The sequence below is a fragment of the Mesoplodon bidens genome (assembly GCF_964165515.1).
Source record: "Mesoplodon bidens genome assembly, chromosome: 1".
Classification (NCBI taxonomy): domain Eukaryota; kingdom Metazoa; phylum Chordata; class Mammalia; order Artiodactyla; family Ziphiidae; genus Mesoplodon; species Mesoplodon bidens.
The window spans coordinates 163,286,971-163,292,970 of record NC_138176.1 but is presented as its reverse complement, the minus strand read 5'-3'; the positions used below and the strand labels follow the sequence as shown (position 1 = coordinate 163,292,970).

Below are 6,000 nucleotides of genomic sequence, written 5' to 3'. Positions count from 1 at the left end.
TGTCACCTTTTTAACGTAGAGAGGGTCACCTTTTTAATGTACACAGTCACTAAGTAAGGTACACTGGGCTGGAGGGGGCTTGGGTAAATCCCCTCCACACGAGTGCGGCGCAGGGCAGGACCGGTCGCGGTAGGCGGTGGGGAGAACGGGCTCCTCGCCTACCTCCAGGCGCCTGCTGTATCCTCCTCCCGCGATGGAAGGCCCTGCAGCTTCCTTCCCCTGCTCGGGGAGGATGCTCGCAGCCTGCGGCCCCAGCACGCCCTAACCTGGGGGCGGGGCCGCGCGCAGACCACGCCCCTAGGGCCCGCCCCGCCGTGGCGCACGCGGCTCCGCCCCGGGGCGCGTTGGGGCGGCGCGAGACGGGAGTTTTCCGCCCAGCCGCTCCTCCTCCAGACTCTCCCTGACTGCTGAGCAGCTCGCGGGTCCCGAGTGCCCAGCGAGCCCCGAGAGCGGGAGTGGGACATAACTCGAGGCTGGTCCGAGGTGCCGCGCCTGGGACGCCAGCAGAGAGAGCCGCTGCTGCCCGCGTCCCCGTTCGCCCCTCGCGGTCCCCCACCCCGGTTGCCAGTGGCTAGGTAAGTGAGGGTTCCCCGGCCTGCTCGGGGCAAGGGACGGGGCGGTGGCAGGGTTACGCGGCCCCCGCCGGAAGGCCCCGGACTGTTCCTCGCCCCCTCCCGGTCCGGCCCTGCGGCTTCCTGGTTACACGGCGTGTAACCGTAAGGGGGCGGGTGTCGGGCTGGTCCCGGACGGACTGAGTCGGCCTGGCTGCCCAGCTCGGTCAACGGTGGGGAGCCCTCCCTGTGGGGTGGGGGGTGCACAGGCGGGGCCCCCAGTGGCCAGGGCCACGTGATTGTGCTGCTCCGCCGGAGTCTGGGGCTCAGGGCCTGGGCCGAGATTGGGACCGGGTGAACCTGCGACAAGAAGGCGACTGGCTGGTGTGGGGATGGCCGGTGGCCACGGCCCCTCAGACCCCGCTGAGTTCTCGGGAGTGTGTGTACCCTTCTGGGAAGGGCTTATGTTGAGGAGAGCTAGCAGAGGAGGCTGCCTTCAGGAACTTTCCTCCGGAACTGGAAAGACGGAAATTCCTGGGAGCTGCCAGTTGGAGTTGATTTGTAAGGCACTCTATTTGAGAGAATGCGGGATCTATCCCAGGTGCTGTGTTCACCTGTGTGTTTACCTTCTCTGCCTTTCCCCCATTTCAACCTTGAGCTACAGTTTCAGGGAGGGATTCTTGACTTACCTCCCGGTGGGCTCTACCCAGTCCCCTGAAGATTTAAAAAGGTAGAAACGCATCTGTTGGCTTAAAGGAGAGTTGTGCAGTTCATCAGCTCGAGACTTTGGGGAGGAGAAGCTAAGCTAGACAGTTCTAGCCCAAGCTGGGAACAGTTTGCCTGGCACATTTCTGTCCCTGCCCCTCTAATCAGTGACCTTTCTTCGGAGATTGGGTGTTTTAGGACAGACCTGGGGTATCTGGTAGCCCGCCGCTCTGTCTTTCCTCCCTGCCTTCACTTTGCTTCCTGCTGCTTCGACCTGGGCATTCAGTGGCCCTGTGAGGGGCGAGCCTCTGCCCTGCCCCACGGCAGGGACAAAAATTTACAGGGCAGTGCCAGGCTGAGTCCAGGAGCTGGACAGGTAGGGCGTGCTGTCTTGCTCACCCCCGCAGGCTCTCATTATGCTCCTCCATTCCTTCCTTGTTTCAGTTGTTGGGGATTCCAGGAGGATTAACAGGGCCCCTTCCCTCAAGGCACTCTTCATGCTACCAGGTGTTCCCTGACAGGAGAGGCCAGGTGAGGTGCCAGGGCTATTTGTTGCCCTGGCGTGGGGTGCTCACTACCTCGGGCTCCTGCATCCCTCCCGAATCTCGCCTCTTACTAGTCTCTATGGCTTCATTTCCTCATCTTTAAAGTGGGGGGTAATAATAATACCTACCTCCCAGGGTTATTGTGAGGATTAAATGAGTTAATATACTTAACAACCATACAGCTCAGGCACTGATCTGAACAGGTGGTGACTGGTGCACCATACCCCTGTGTCCCAGGATAGACATAAAGCTTACAGCAGGGCCTGGCGCATGAGTAATCATCTGTAAGAGTCGACAGTAATAGTAACAATAGCTATCACTCCCTTCTTGCCCTGAAGGTCCGAGTTGAATTACTCTCCTTCTGACCTGTTCCTCTGTCTTAGCTCATGCTGTTCTGTCCTCCTTCCCCCAGTTCTCCCTGTTATTCACCACCCTCCAGGGAGCCATCCAGGTGCCTGGAGGAGGAAGGGACAAGACATGCTGTGAGCCCATGCAGCCCTCCTCCACTCCTTTGGCATCACTTCTCAAAACTCGCCTTGGAGTAATAATTATATGGCCACAAATCTTCTCTCTGCCCCGTCCTTTGTGTCTGGAGGGTGGGGGGGTATTTCTCACTCATCTCTTGGTCTCACAGCATCCAGAAGGGACCTTGCCGAATGTCGGTACTCAGTAGACATTAGCTAAGTGAAAGAGGCAGGCCAGGGAAGTAAGGTTTCCCTGTTCTTAAAATATTTGACTTTGGAAGCTGAATTTGGATAGGCCAAAAAAACCCAACAACTTGGGAGAGTGAGATGGAAGTGAGTCCAGACTGAGAGGTGGGCCTAGGAACTGGCTGAGAGGCCAAGTGGGAGTCCCCTTGGACTCCTTTATGTCTCCAGGGCAAGGATGGTAGTCAGGGCTCATCCTGGACTGCTGCACCTAAGATCCATTAGTGATGCCTTGGCCACGTGATTTTGGGAGGATGGGTAGTTTGAGGTGGTAGGAGTGAGAATTGAGCCAGAATAGGTGAGTGTGGGTTTTTCTTGGGAATTCACTGGGGGTGGGGGGAAACCCTGTGTGGGCAGGAGGTGAATGTAGAAATGAAATCTGTGCCGAGTGCTGGATGTTCAGAGGACCCAGGGTCTTTGTGGAGCTCCCCTTCCTTGCTGCTCCTTCCTCTTCTCAGCTGCCGTCTTCTCCCTCCCGCTAAGCCTGAAGCAGTCCCTGATACTTGTCCCATGGGGACCACTGGAGGAAGATTCTGTGTATAGGTGTATTTTACAATCACAGCCAAGCAGACAGACTCAGGTTTCTCTGAGTTTTTCTCCTCAGCACACTGTGAGCCCATTGCCTGCAGAACATCAGGAATCTGAGGGCTACCTAAATAGAAAAGCTCTTAGGGGAAATGAAGAAACCAAAGTCTCCTTGTTGGGAATTTGCATTTTTAAAAGGAGTTATGAAATTCATGGCGCTTTCTAATAACCCTGAAACCATACCATATTAAGCCTACTGACCCTGAGCCCGGTACCCCATGAAATAAAGGTCTGATGTCACGTGGTGGTTTGTATTTGGGAGAATCCTGACAGTGCAGCATGAACAGTGACTTGAACCACAGCTGACTTTGCTCCTGATGTGAGAAAGTAACAGGTGAGGCCAATGGAGGGGTGAGGAGACAGAGTTCTCATCCATGCTTGGTATCCTGGGACAAGCCACATAGCCACACAGAGTCCCAGAGTTCTGGGTGGTAAAATGCCTACCTCACGTGGTAGTTTGCACAATCTGGTGAGATGATGTTTGCAAAAGGGGTTTGAGATCAGTTAGGGGGTGGTAATGGCAGTGTTGATATCTTGGTTGTGTTCCTGCAGGGAATCTTGAAGCTGGGGGTGGAGTGTGCAGATGGCAGGTAGCTGACTCCTGGTTCTGTGATCTCTGAGTGTCTAGTCTTCCAGGGGCTTTTGCTCCTGAAGGTCCCACTGCCTTAGCAGAAAAAAAGGGGGAGGAATCACTCCTGAAACTGAGAGGGAAGTCAGGAGCCCCCAGCCTCTTACACCTGTAGCGTGGGGAGAGACTGGCTTAGAGGACAGTGTGAGGGACAGGGAGAAACTCAGAGGCTGATAAGAGGGAGCCAGAGGGAGTATATGGCAGATTAAGCCTGGGGAGTGGCATCCCTGGGGGAAAAGGGTGTGTATGTGGGGGGCTGGTGATAGCAGACATCAGCTTGCTGTGTCCACCTAAAAGGTCATGCTATTTTAGGAAGCGGGTGACAAGGGATATTTCTATTGAACTCAGTGTTAGTGAGTATCCACTGTTTGCCTAGCCCTGTGCTGGGAGCACAAAAGCAGAGGCCACCCCTACCCACCCTAGGTTGTCCCCTGCCTGTTCTGTAGTACAGATGTAAAATAATTTATTCAACCTTTCCCCCATTGCTGGGTATGGAGACAGTTGACTGTTTTTATAGTTTGAAATGGTGTTGGAGTAAACAATCTATAAAATCCTGTTTGGAATGTCACTGAATGTTTTATTTATAAGGAAGAATTCACATTTTTATGATATTAAGTTTTCCAAATCAGGGACAGGTTACAGGCCTTGTGATGTAGAATGTCTTCATTAGATATTAAGAATAGGATTCTAATTGGGTATACTGGAGATATATATATATATATATATATATATATATATATATATATATATATATATATATATCTCATAAAATATATGTCATATAATTTGGAAATTATTTGTAAATAATTTTTTTTATTCCTACTTTTTTTTTTCTGTTTGTTGGTCATTCATTTCAACCTTTATTGTTACTCATTTCTTTTTACTTCTGGCTTATTTTGTTACTCTACTTTTAACGTCTAAATTGGTTCATTTATTTTTAGTCTTTTATTTTAATTAAAAAAGTATATAAAGCTCAACATTTTCCTCCGAGTACAACTCTAGCCAATGGGCCTTTGTATGAAATGCTCACCTTTCCATTGCTTTCTAGTACTCTGTAGATCAGTTTTGATCCAAGGATTTTTTAGAAGGCAGCGTCTTGAATTTTTGAGTAAGTTTTATGGGGGGTATGGTCATATTTTAATGTTGACTGCTAGTTTTATTGAGTGAATGTTCTCAGCAAAATCTCTTGTTGGACTGTATTAAGATTTTCTTTGTGGCCAGCTGCACAATCAATGTGAAAAGGTTTCATGGACGTGTACTCTCTGTGGGATACAGACTTCAGATATATCTGTGATCTTGAGGTTGCCCTCTGCATCCCTGCTTATTGAATCTTTTTTTTGAGTCAAGCTCAACTTATATTTGTCTTGGATTTATGAATTTGGCATTCATGTTTGGTGTATACAGGTTTCTCAAGCTTACCTTTGTGGATTGTACCTTTTGTCTTTTGTTGCTTATTCAATGCTTTTGGCCTTTGGCCTTAGGCCTTAAATTCTGTATTAACTCTTTTAGGAGCATATATCGCCAAGAATCTGGGAGAATCCCTTCTTCTTTACAGTCCTAAAATTAGTAACTAAGTGCATTTTATAGGACAGTAAGTGAAAGGCTCAGAAATTTGGAGGCAGGTGTCAGTCAGGGAGGGGGTAAGCCACATCCTTTAGTTTCCACTCAGACTCATGCAGAGTAAGTAGTAATCAGGCTGCCCCTGCTTGCTTCTGAGTCAGGATTACTGTGAGCTCCCCCTCCTTGCCTGTCCCAGTGGCCCCCATGATAGCCAGGTTTTAGGAGGGATGGGTAAAAGGAGATCTGTCTGCAATGCCCAGGGATGGGCCTGAGTACCGCTCCTCTGCCTTTGTGTTTGGTTCCCCCCCATCCCTTAGGTCCAAGGAGGTGGACGGCTGTGACTCGCAATTACATTTCCTTCCTCCTGAAGTGGCAAGACGTACTTTCTCTGTTCCCCAAGGGATATGACAAAACAGTACACAAAAATGTCCCAGGGCCAAATGTCAGGTATAAAGACTTGGGCCACAAGTTTTACACTCGTTTCTATGCTTGTGTTTTAAGTCACATAAACTATTTCAAGGGACTAGAATGGCCTAAACCCTGTTGTACCATGGATTCCTAGGGAGTAGCTTTCCAAGTCTTGTGTTTCCAGATGGCTGAGAAATGGTTGGAAATAACCCTCAGTTTGCAGAGGCAGGATTGTTGGAAAGTCCTCGACATGTTTTTAATATTAATATTTCCACTTCTGGTTTTTCTTTGTGTTTACCTACTATGTCTTT

The 6,000-nt window shown here is 50.1% G+C and overlaps 1 protein-coding gene across 1 annotated transcript in view; it reads left to right on the top strand.

Annotated features, from left to right (window-relative positions):
• The first annotated feature begins 382 nt into the window (after positions 1–382).
• Positions 383–6,000, top strand: part of ANXA11 (annexin A11) — a 41,352-nt gene continuing 35,734 nt past the window's right edge. Inside the window, exon 1 of the mRNA XM_081237880.1 lies at positions 383–575. The gene's annotated coding sequence lies outside the window, so the exon portion shown is untranslated. The remainder of the gene's footprint in view (positions 576–6,000) is intronic.